This window comes from Stegodyphus dumicola, chromosome 10 (assembly GCF_044657685.1).
Source record: "Stegodyphus dumicola isolate Sdum_Otavi_A_Nest chromosome 10, ASM4465768v1".
NCBI lineage: Eukaryota > Metazoa > Arthropoda > Arachnida > Araneae > Eresidae > Stegodyphus > Stegodyphus dumicola.
This window is the reverse complement of record NC_140777.1, coordinates 150706684-150720317: the sequence shown is the minus strand read 5'-3', so window position 1 is coordinate 150720317 and position 13634 is coordinate 150706684. Positions and strand designations below refer to the sequence as shown.

The 13634-nt window shown below is 33.4% G+C and overlaps 1 non-coding gene across 1 annotated transcript; it reads left to right on the top strand.

Moving 5' to 3' along the window:
• The first annotated feature begins 203 nt into the window (after positions 1–203).
• Positions 204–275, top strand: TRNAE-CUC (transfer RNA glutamic acid (anticodon CUC)). Its single transcript has one exon. It is a non-coding gene; the product is annotated as a tRNA-Glu (tRNA).
• The last annotated feature ends 13359 nt before the right edge of the window (positions 276–13634 follow it).

Below are 13634 nucleotides of genomic sequence, written 5' to 3'. Positions count from 1 at the left end.
CAATGTGTTTTAATATCTGATAAAACGTACGTCGATCATCCTTGGCGTCGGTGAACTTGACGAGTAAAACTTCTACGGTGCCAACGGGTTCTTTGCGGATGAAAACCCTTGAAATTAATAATAATTTGCAATTAAAAATTTTAAAAAATATTAATCCGAAAATATTGAAATTGAAAATCTATTAAAACGTCTCAACCTTTGAATCCGGCATGGTCTAGTGGTTAGGATACCTGGCTCTCACCCAGGAGGCCCGGGTTCGATTCCCGGTGTCGGAAGAATGCTCTTTTAATTTGTTATTTCAGTTTATAAAGTCGGTGTGTTGCTTGAGAAGTGTTGATAAGTTATTTTACATTTAAATACGTATTTCGCATTCATTTATGAATTATTAAAACTTCTAAGAAATGATACTGTGAAAAAATACAGGTTTCGTACTTCAGTTGTTGCGACTGAATGTCTACGGATGTTCAATGATTTTTTGTTACAATAACTGAAGAAAAACTATAACAATTTTTACAACTTTTGAGTTCATTCCCTGCTAAACGTCGATAAGATTTTAAAACTTTCCCTTAGAGATAAGAATCTTTAAGAATTTTGTTTAACTGTTTTGTTTGAAAAATCAACTGAAAGTTAATTCCGATTTTGAAATATTCGCTTATTCCATTTCAAAAGACATACTTTGGCAACTTTTCTAAGATTTTAAAAGAAATCCAAAGAGAATTTCCTCTTTCAAGAAAAACAAAGTGAAAATGTCTCTCAATATTTATTTTATGTAATATTTCAAGAAAAGCATGGTTTTAATAGCGAAAGACTAAGTTGTATTAGAGGATATCAGAATATTTAATTGATTGATAAAAACTATATACGATGGGAGGAGAAGGAATACATAATTCTAACCAGCTAAGCATTCTGCTGCATTTCAAGCGTTTCGCATCAGCCAGAACAGACGATCAGGCCTTAACATTTAAGGTGAAGCTGAACAGTGCGGAGAAACTTTTCTTAGGAACTTGATGGCTACGGATGCACTTTTTTACACTTTAATCTGCTGCACCTTCTGCTATCGAATCTCCGATGGTTCAATTTATTGCATCATTATATTATCTTCTGCCGCCTCTAAGCCTGCCGTTGCGCTGAAGCAGTCTTTCCAGTTCGAGAAGGAAAAATTACATTGCATATACATTTTTTCTGCTTACTTGCTTATGTATTTATGATATCATTCTTGCTTAACATTGCTTACGTTTTCTGGCTTGCTTAGATATATTTGGCAGTTCGAAATGCTCATAAATATTTCGTATATAACTGAATGGTAAGTGTTTTTTCATACCATTTCGGATTTATGAAAAATTTTACAAGAAATCACTAAATTAGCGAAATGGGAAGAATCTGTACATATCCAGTAAAACTTCTGTAACTTTGCTTGTTCTAGTCTCCCAAAGCGGCTTTAGATGGTCTATGATTTTCTGTGGAGGCTGTTGTGTTAGAGAATATGATAAATGACGATACTTAATTTCGTGCTGACACTCTGCCTAAGAAAAGGGATATCTTTAAAGAGGAATTTTTTTAAGAAAATTGGTTTGTAAACATATTACCCTTGGGCAGAATCTTGAAAACACCCATACAACCAGTCCATCCATTGGGATTCAAACTTGGACTAATAAACAGTGATCAGCTGTCTTATCCACTCGCGTCTTAGAGGCCTAACTGTGATGGTGATTATCGATTTGCGAAATGGTTTTGAGCTACGGTAAGGTTTTAGGGTCCTCGAAAAGATGACTGCCGTGCCCATGGGTCTGGGTTCTAATGCCGGAGAAGGCACAGATGTTTATGAGCGTATAGTGTCTGTGCAGCAAGGGGACACTCAAAACGCACAGCGATCCGAAGTTCTCTTGAGAGCCTGATGATAAGGGAAGAACGGTGGAAGACCATCGGACCGTACCTTCTCAAAATTTGGACTGAACTGTCAGTGCGGCGAGATTGAACGCCTAATGACAAACTACTACTATCCCTCCCACGTCTTGTACCTATACTTCAAATAACGTTATTGAAATAGAAGAACAATTATCGGTTTCTTAGTTTAGTAATATTGATACAATTATGAACAAATTGAAAAGGCAAGTAGTGAATAATTTGGCAATAAATAGAAAAATTTATTTTACGGTTATTTTCTGATTAAATGAATAATATTTTTAAATAAGAAAAACTAATTTTAATAAGTGAAGAAGGGAACAAAGTTTCATCTAATGAAATGAATGAATTCTGTTTTCATTCAATGAAGTTTACCTATTCAATTTTGTCTTTTGTTTTACCGTTTCTTTTCTGAAACAGTTTAAGCTTCATAAAGTAAAGCGTTTCGTTATTAATTACGATCTAATTGTCTTAATTTATTTGTACAACGTAAAATTTCAATTCAGGGAACAGCTAGGATTTTTTTCCCATTCTTTTACTAGCAGAATTCCCCCCCCCCCCAATTTTCTTAAAACAGCTTTATATCGCGTTTTTATTCATACTATTCCAAACTTTTTTTATGTATTCGACTATATCTGTAAGGAGCCTACTTATTTCAAAGCTGAATTTTGGATCCGTGAAAACAGTCAATCAACTAATCGCACCGTCTTAGTCTTCCAGTGAAAATAATTCGGATTTAGAAGAAAGTTTAAAATAAATTTGTAACTCCAAGATGTATTTGTTCAATGATCCATGAATATGTTGAAGCCGATGATTGGAGCATGAAAATCTTTAGACTAGACCATGAAAATCCCTCACTATTTAAACATCTTTCATATTATTAGTCTAAGCGTTCTACGAAGCGCATATTAAATTAATTTGATAACTCTCAGATAGTTGTGATTATCTGAGCTCTTCTAACAGTTAAAAATAATAGATAAATGTTAATGATATCTAATGTACCATGGTTGCCATTTACGCAATGATTTGTTATACATTACTAGCTGTGCAGCCAGAAGATTAAATGAATAGTATAAAATAGTGGTCTCAAACTCCTGTACGCAAGCCGAATCAAATTCACGATCTGAAACTGGAGTAGAATTTTTTTAAAACAAAACGAACGTTTTTAATCTATAGAATAAAGATTATTTTAACTACATTTTAGATTAGATTACTAAATATTTATCAAAACATACATGAACAATGATAATAACGATAGTAAAATATTCAAGTTTCATTTATTTTCTATCTGAAATCTAAAGTATGATACCTGCAAGATATCTTTGTTATTTAAGTTCTGTAATTCATATATATTGACAGCTAAATAATAAAATTTCAGATTGAAAATTATTTCAAATAAATGTAATATGTTTCATTAATCATTAAGCAATTTACTTTAATTTAAAATTAAAAAAAAAAAAAAATAGGAAAACTTTCTAAGTTTTCAGAGAAAAATTCCCAAGGCGGGGGGGGGGGAAACTTGAGAATAATTAATGACAACACAATATGTTTTCATTCAATGAAGTTTATTTAAGTTTATTACTTTCTCTTATTTATTAAATTTGTTTTTGACACATAAACAAAAATACTCATGTTTGCCCGTAAATAATTATAAATAAATAAACAATATACCCTTGCCGAACGTGGTGGTTACGTCATTAACACGGCAATGTATAGTTTATACAAACCAAAATATGATTTAAATTGAAACTGAAAAATGAAAGAAGAATTAATTGAAAGAATTTCTGTCACTGCTTAAAAAGTAAGCACATGATACAATTTAAAAAAGAAATAGTTGGGGATATTTTGGGACAATGAAGCAATTCATTAAACATTTCGCAGTAAGGAGTGCGAAGTTTTCATTACCTCTCACAAAGTGTCTTTTTCTTTCTTCATTTCATCTATCTGCATTACAAAATCAAACAGTTCCTGTATCTTTTTAACAATTCGTTTAAAGTTTTAAACGTTCAAGACTCTTTGTCTTTTACACTATCACTGCTTTCATCATCGATTAGTGTTATAACGTAAGATCATTCAATTCTTCATTTGTCATTTCACGATCGTCATTCTCGACTAATACTTCAGTTTCTCCTTCTTCTGTATCTTAAAATCTTTCGCCACCTGTTGCCTTTGTAATTTGTGCAAATTTCCTTGATTTCATTTTCTATCGATGGAAATCCTTTAAAAATGTTGATAACTTCTGGCCAGAGTTGATGCCAAGAAGCATTGATTGTTGATGAATTGAATTTACTTGTTCCCAGGTGGGTTTAATCATTTCTATGCAGTCTATGCAGTCTTATGTTGAAATGCTTCCAAAATGCCATTAGTGTGTCACGCTTCCCTTCGCCTAGTGATTTATTTGCATATGTAAGCATGTCTGACATAAACGGCTTTGAATGTTTTTATGATTCCTCGATCCATTGGTTAGATTAAGGAAGTGCTGTTCGGTGGAAGGTAAAAACCTTTACATTTGGATACGATGTTGTAAGAGATTCAGTACCGTATCCTGGAAGATTATCGAGAATCAGGAAAAGTTTAAAGCTCAGGTTTTCAAACCAGAATTTTTCAAACCAGTCATTGAAGAGGATTATTGCAATGTGGTCGACGCACTGCACTGTACTGCATATACTTGAAATTCTTGCATTGAACAAATAAAACGAAAACAACAATGGAAATTCGTATACGTAAAATCGTGTACCGTATGTCCATAGTCGGCAAGAGCTCTTGACCCTTGATGGCATTTCGATTCTTTTTTTTTTTTTTTTTCCAGTGCCGGGCACAAGTTATCATAGACGTTGGTCACTACTAAAGCCAGCAGCAGTGGTCACTTCATTATGGAGGCACATATTAGGGGGGGCCACTTTTGCCTCCTATGAAGGTAGGGACAGTTACAACCGTGCCTTCTCCTGGATTCGAACCCGGGTATATTGGTATCGCTGTCTGCTCCCCTAACCACTATACCGTCAAGGCGGTTGTATTTCGATTCTGCCTTAGAAGAAAATTCCTAAGAATTATCTTTATCACGGAATGTAAATCTCATCGGTCAGTCGGGTTCTTTAAATTGCTGTTACCATATAAATATATTCCCAAATAAAGCTATTATTCGTAGTACAAAAATTCGTGACTAAGCGTATTTATTTTTGGGAAAATATGAATAAAATTTAATCAAATATGTATTTGCAGATCTTTGTGTGTGTGTGTATAATTGAATGTATAATTAAAATATGTATATGTTTAATTTAAATGTAATAGCAGGCCACATAAAATTTCTTGGGGGGGGGGACATATGCGATTCTTGGGTCGTCAGTTTGAGATCACTAGTATAAACAGTGTAGAGAACAAACAATAAGGTAAACATTAATATTGAAAGAAATCTGAAATTTATTATAACCTGTTCCAAAAGGATAAAATTAACCATTAAAAAGACTGAACAATATTTTCAATTAAAAAATAGTTAAAAGTACTTTGCGCATTCAGAACAAATCTAAGATGTTATTTCTTACAGAATTTTGATTTGTTTAGTACGCAAAATGCATCAGCTTGACACCCAAACTAGACATTTTTGATTGCTGCTTTAAGAAATACTCTTCTACCATCTAGATAGTATAATGATAAGTCATTTTGCAAAATAATATTTTAATTATCAGTACGTATGTTTATTTATCTCCTCAAAATCGTTGGTAACTTTCTGGAAAGGTCATCTGAGGGAGGTGGTCATCATGAGAGATCCTGAGATGCTCGTTTGAAGAAGCTAATCATCAGGAGAGGGTTCATAGTAATATCAAAACTCAGTGAAACGAGGCCTCAAAATGCTGAAAAATTAAGTAAACAAAAGCGACTTGTTAAATGTAAGTATGCATGAAATAAAAATAAATCAGTGACGATAAAAATAAAGGGCATAAGAAATTCAAAAATTTATAATAACAAATATGGAATTTTAATACCCAAAAATTAATAAAAAGGCTAAATTTTTCTCAGTTTATAAAATGCTTTAAATTTATGCCAACTTAGATTTTATAATAGCTATTAGCTATTATTATTATTAAAATATATAGTAAATTTGATGGTAATGTGTTGTTACCTGAAAGCTTTCTTTTCAGAAACACCTCGCACGTATTAGAACTTCGAACTCTTAACCTCTAAATCATACAAGTTAATAATGCGTTCTTCGAGCGTTTTGAGCAATAAATCTTTGTTGGTAATGAACGTTATTATGAATGCTTTTAAAGGAAACAACTCGCCCTCTGCGAAAATTAGTAGCAAAATTATTAGCGCCTAGTTCATAAAGATGAAGAAAGTACTTTCTCAAATTGTGAATGAGTTGACTTTCTTTTCTAGTATACTAAAATTATAGCAATCACGTTTCGTAACCTCCTACCAATAATTCATTTTTGGTCTCTCTAATGTCAACTAAATTGTTATATTTTTAACTCTAGTTAAGTATTCAGATAAACAGAATTTTAATAGAAACAAAATAAATAAACAGATAAAAAGTAAAATAGGAAGCCTTTTAAATAACGCACAGTTCCGGTTGAGTTCTACATAAACGATTGTAATTTACACATAATGTATGTTTTAAAAAATTCAGTAATTAATCTGGTATCGTTTAGTAATAACAATGCCTTAAAATTTTGTAATTTATTTAATATAGTGACAATAATGCCTTAATAAATTTTGTAATTAAATGTATGATTATTAAAAGAGGGCATTTTTTTAAAGCAAATTGATAACTTTATCAGAAATTAATCAGTTTAGTGGTAATAAAATACTGCACCCAGTATTAAATTTCACAGTAAATTTTGCTGCATTTTTCGTTTTTATAGTTCAGTTATAAGGTATTTTCTCCCTTCTTTCCAGCATGTCTTTGTGATGTAAAGGTTAGCGCACTCAACGCGTATTCAAGAGGCCCAGGTTCGAGTTCCAGCGAAGGCACTGCTCATTTTTCAAATCTCCAGCATCAAAATAACCTAATGACTCTACAGTGGCTCCCGAACTAAAAGTTGGTGGACGATAATTCTTCACCACCAAGATTTAGCGATTGGGACCCCTAATCCTCAGTCGCAGTTTAAAAGTATATAAAGCATATAAAGTATTTTCTCCCTGTTTTCTGCATGCTTTCGTAGTGTAACGGTAGCACATTCGGCGCGTATTCGAGAGGTCCAGGTTCGAGTGTAGGCGAGGGCGTTGCTCATTTTTCATTTCTCCTGCTTCACATAAACTCCTAATGGCTCTACAAAGTGTTGGTTACAAATAAATAATGAGAATACACATTATTGCCATTCCATTATATCAAATAAAAATAGGGAGTGTAAGAACCACACTCCCATTTTTCATCCCACTGTAAACTTTGTAACTCTGTAAAACGGTGTCTTGTGAAATAATCTAAGCTTCACCAACTTCATCAGGACCTGTTAAATTACTGCCATAATACATCTTGTTGGCTACTGATAATCAGCACCACCTTTCTTTCGTAGTACAGAGGTTCCTCTTCTTCCAACGAGCTATGTTCCGACGCACAGTTTGTACGAGGAATTTGTTCGTAATTGGGACTGGGTTCACTATGCATAATCTCCTAACGGTGTCTGTAAGATAAGAACTATAAATACTGCCAAATAAACAATTTAAAATTCAAAATCAAATAAATAATACATCTAAAGTTTTAAATACAGTGCATTACAAATGAAAAGATATTAATAAATAAATAATTACTTCATTATATAGTACATACCTTGGATATATAGTATGTCACTTAACAGTACGTACTGTCTGTATGTCAACACATATTATACGTCACTACCGATATATAACACATCAATAAATACCTAAATATCGCTATATAGAATGTACCCCATCCATATACGTCTTTGAAACATATATGGATGTGGGAGAGGATGAGGCTAGTAGATCTTTGCATGGAGAGGGGGTGGGGTTGAGTTAAGGTTTGACTCGACTTCAGAAGACTCACCTAGAAGTAAAGGGGACTTTTGTGATAAAGAGGATGCATGAGAAGTAGGGAGAGTTGGCATGTTAGAAGGGCCAGCAGCAGCGATTCCTGAAGTGTCTTTCTTAAGAAATTAAGTGTCTGAATTTGACTGCACAGGTTTTCTTTTCATTCGTCGTAAATAAGATGTGATTCACAGTAGATTTTACCTCAGCAAACCTCTCAAAATTTGGGTCTTGGTTTTAAAAAAGTAAAAACTGAAGCTTTGCGCTCTTTCCGGATCCAAGGTTTGTTCGTATCTGCGAAAATTCGTCAAGTGGAGAGCACCTGTATTTCATTCTTTGTACTTTTGCTAGCTTAGAATGGCAACAGTATTATCTTATTCGAGTAGCGTATTATGTTAGCCAGAACTCCTTTCCAAATCAGCAATCTTGTTAAAAAAACTATATTTTTGTTGTTAAAATAAGTTTACTTTCTTACCATTTTACATACATTTTACTTAATCACTAATGTTTGATCATTTCCAAAAGCATCCAAACTTCATCGAAATATTGGAAGTCCTTCATAACATATCATCCTTTATTTGATCACATCCGATATATTTTCTATGAGGAGGGAAAGTAATGTACGAAATGATAAAAGAAAGGGGCATTATTAATTCCATACAAGGCTCGCATTATTGCCACAGCCAAGAACAATCACATTTTACTCGTGAGAAACTACCCATAGTTGCACTGCAAGTGCGGAAACGCAGCTGATTGTAGTTTGGCACTAATAAAAGGAAAAGTCGTCAATGTCCCCCGAATTCGTATCACAGGTAATCTTCCGTAATTCCAATAGTATCTTATACAATAATGCTCCTTCTCGGTACTATATGACGGTTATAAATACAGTTCTTCCTAGTCTGTATGTGTTTATCTCGTAAGTAGGACAGCATAATAAAGCCATATGACCACTTGTGATCAGGTGTGATTGCTGCTCCCCACATACAAACAAACAGTCTTTTCAGTGCCCTTTATCTATCGGTGCCGGATAGATATACAGTCATTATTTTCGTCTAAGCAAAATCTTGATTCATCAGAGAAAATGATATCTTGCCACTCACTTTGCCATGCATTGCATTCATTGCACGATTGGAGCCTAGTGATACGCTGCTAAGGGGTCAAAAATTACCCGAGGAGTTATTGACGGACGTGTAATCGAGAGCAAAATAAACGTGAGATATACAGTGACAAGTGACACCGACGAATGTTTTATTGCTCGCTGTCGCTCAGAGTTGTCAGCTAATAACGCTTCAGCAGATGACTATCTTCTCTCAATGTTATCAATACTAGAGGTCTAGAAAATCGCTCTTATATGGGATCAGATCAGAACCTATTACTCATTGTAGTGAATCACTTCTTTCTTAGGAATAATCACTCATTAAAATAGGTTTAATAAGTAAGATCGGGAATGAAGAATGAATCAAAACGGTGTGCGAGGATAGAGGAAAGCGAGCCAAAATTGAATGAGCAAAGGGATCGGAAGAATCGACTTAGTCGAATCACTAACACTCTGGACTTATTTGTTTCAACTATAGTTTTGAGATTGCCTACTTCCTTTTTTTCTTTCAACTGTAGTTTAGAGATTCCATAAAACCTCTTTTTTACATAAAACTAATAATAAAATTATAGAATAAAAATATTTTCAAAATATTGAGAAATGATGAAAATTAAACTCGCTTTTACCATAGGAAAATGATCATGCCTTTTTCTCCCCAAAACGGCAATCGAACGCTTATAAGAAGAGGTGTCGGTGGGTAAACTCTAAAAAATGTGCCCCTTTTTTAACGAATCATTATTTGCTCTCTCATTAAAATGAATCTGTTCTTTGAATCAGTTTGAGAGTGATAGCACATCCCTAATTCAACATACAACTTCTACAATTCTTTTTTTTTTTTTTTTTTTTTTTTGGGATCTTAACCCCGATCTTAACCAGAAAAATTAATTCCACCTCACCTGGCAAAATATTAGGAAGAACTATTGAATTCTCGGATGCCAATAAACGCGTCGTCTGCCAGAGTCGTTGATGTGATCTTAGGAGACATGCAGTAATGCTATATCCTGTAGAAATGTTGAAAATTTCTCTACTTGTCTATCTTCCACGTGAGGAAAAATATTTTTCTGCAGCAGAATAGCATCATATTAAAGGTATAAAGGTAAAGTAAAGATTTTTGAGAGTGATAGCTTAGAAACAGTCATACATATTCTGAAGTGTAACGTAGTCTAAAGGAGATAACTGAAATTAAACAATTTGCATACTAAAATTCTTTAAAACTCAAATGAAAATATTTGAGAAAAGGAATCAAATGGTATATGATGGAATATTTTAAAACGCTTTAAAATATTTTCAGCTTTAAGAAGTAAAAAAAGGAAGAACTGTTTCTCTTGTATTTTATAACGTAAACCATTCGCATTAAAAACATTCAGATTTTATTCCTGAAGGTGAAAATAGTACATCTCGACTGAAAATGTCTTTTGAACTTCGAAAACCAGATTTTAAGGATCGTGTGTAATTATAGAGGGTAATGACTCACAGAAAAAATGTCTCACAGAAAAATTCCTTTGCAAACTACATTTGGCTAACATAGCTTTGTCGTAGAATGGTTTTGTGAAAATGGCCTAGAATGTCATAGAAAAGCTCGTATGAAAAATTTCAAACGTTACAGAGAAAAGTGTACTCTAAAACTTCATCCAAACAATAAAAGTAAATGAATTCTACTCAAAAGAATTTTTATATCTGTGCAAGAGTTTTCCGGATGCGATAGTTTATAATAGCTATTATCAATGTGTTAATGAGGCAAATTTCTTTGCACAAGAGGCGCCAAATTATTATCCAGTATCTTGGCACTTTTAATATAACATTAAAATTACGTTTCTTGTGATTTATTTTTATTTATTTGCTTTTTTAAACGCTCGAATTGTTTATTTTTACTCGTTTATTAAGGCTATAAAGTGCTCATTAAATTTACCAATGCAGGAAACGTGAAAATGTTTCACTGCCCTCGTCGAAATTCGAACTTCTAACCTTCCGATTACTTGTCGAATGTGCTTTTAGTTACACCACGAAGCCAAGTGGAAAGGAGGAAGAAAATTCCTAACATGCTCCCCTTTTAAATGGCGACTGGGGATGAGGGGACCCAGTCGTTATATCCTGGTGGTAATGAATTACCTTCCGCCACCTTTTAGTTGAAGTGTCTCTGTAGAGTTACTATGTTTTTATATATGCAGAAACATGAAGGTATCTGCACTTTCCTCCTCCGAAGTCGAACCTCGAAATTCCCAAAGCCTTTTAGTAAATCCTGGGTATTTCATATTACTATTCATTCTTGTTATCTGTATTTTCGAATTCGGTCCAATTGTCAGATAATGTTTTTGTAAGAAAAGAAAGCTTCAGCCTTTCCTTCTCTTCGTGATATAATAATTAATATTACCCATTTAGCAAATTGGACAACCTGTGAATCCATTCCCGGAGAAAGAATAGTTGCCTTTTCAAGTTCCAGATTCCGATAGCATCTCAAGTCGGCAACATATAATTTTCTACGCTGTTTTAAGTTAAACTATACCCCATAATGAACATTCAGGGGCTTCTAGAATATAATTTCAGTATTTTTCCTTCCTTAGCCATTCCATTGCTAGCATTAACAAGCAACATTATTTCCATTCCATTCCTTGAATTAATAAAGCCTCACAAGAAGTGACTTACAAAATCATGAATTTAGCCTACAGCAAAATCACAGACTATCACGTAAATCAGCATTGCTGAGTTAAAGGCATAAAATCTTAACTTCTGTATTAAAATACAACGAGAACTATTAACAATCAAAATCATCATATAAATATCAGTAACACACTATTGTCTCACGCGGCTCGTCAAGAACTCATTTCCAGGCGACTGTTATTTCCAGAAGCAAAAATCCTCTTTGTAGATCGTAGATCATCACTCGCAATATGGTCTTCGACCTATGGCGACCTTGTATATCTCAAGTATTGGTTTACGCGATCCAAATCTGAAGTTTTCCCAAGCATTTTCGATTATTATGTATCATTATGTATTTAATAATATTACAGTTTTACTTGTAAGATTCTATCTAAATTAACCCTTTATTGCATTATGTCCACACTGGTAGACAGAAGTTTAAATTTGTTTATTCTTCTGTAAATGCCTTAACAGATTCCATTCCTATTTTTATTCATTATATAGTATAAGAACTTTCAACTGTTGATCGTAGATGGCTGTATAGCATCACTAAGTAAAGCATTGCTATTTGGAAAATGGCTGATACTTCTGTTTCCAAGTTAGTACAATTTCTCATAGTAAAAATTATATAATATTGCTTACATTTTCTTATACTGCTATTTTTTATTCATAATTAACAATTTTAGACATTTTATTTTAAATGTCATTGAGAAAATTGTGGAGCGTGTAGATAAAGATCTACCGAAAAGAGTGAATTGAAACCCAAATGTACTGCTTATCAAGCCAAAACACCACTGGAAATGTTTATGTTTGGCGAAGAATTTCTAGAACATTTGACATTTGAATCCAATAGGTACAGGTTACAAAATCGTAGCAAAATGAATTCAATCACAATCGACGAAATGAAGGTATTTTGGGGGATCTGTACGTACATGTCAGTTGTAGATTTACCATTTAGAAGATGGTAATGATCACTGCAAACAAGTCAGGAAATGATTTCAAATGCAATGACCGTCAATCTTTGGGAAGAGATTTGTATGCATGTACGTATATGCATGCTGTCCACTGTAGTGAACAAACTGTAGCAATTATTTAAAACGCAATTTGAATAAAATTAATTTTTTTATTATTACTAAGGTTATTTTAAGTAGAAAAAAATACAAACATTTTCGTTTAACTTCTCTAGATTATTTGCATGCAACAAAGGGTTAACTTTAATTTGCCGTATAGGTCTTAACTAGAACTGTGAAGCTAATATTCTGTAAGTTCAACTGTATCAATGATAAGATATGAAGGGTGAAGAACTCAACTCAAGAAAAGATTTACAATCGGCCGTCCTGGTTCTTACAAAACTAAGCCAAGAAGTTTGGTTAAAACTCAAAGTATAAATATAAAATTAAAACTAAATAATCAGCCGAAGCTGCTCAGAGGTAATTGCCGTGAGCTGGCTCTCAGCTGTACCACCGACGTAGGCAAACCGGCAATTAATATGCCCGGCCGTAAAATAGTAAGCTTTAGTATCAACGAAAATATCAGTGGCTGAAAGGCAGAACACTCTCTGTCTGAAGTAACTGAGACACCAGGTTAAATATTTGCTTTCTGTCCTACTCTGCACTACGCTCGAAACTGAAATATTATTCTGGAAGGAAATGGAAATGAGAGAAAATACAAAAGGTAAAATAACTGAACAAAACTGGTTAGTTTAAAACTAAACAAGCTCTTACATACTAACTGGTGAACAAAATGTGGCATTAATATTTTCTGTTAATGTTGCTGTTCAATTGTTCAAAGGAGTCTCTCTTACTAAAAGCTTTAGTGCACTTTGGCTAGAATTACGGTTTTACTCAAAAGATTTAGGAGTACCAAAACTGGACATCAGACATTCAAGCTTTGATCAAAGAGAAATGTTTCATGTCTTAAGACAGATCCTAATAATGCACTGAAATTGTTAAGTTTATAATTAAGATTTAACCATGGCGCAAGAAACTTTTATTTGTTTAACATCATAAGCTAT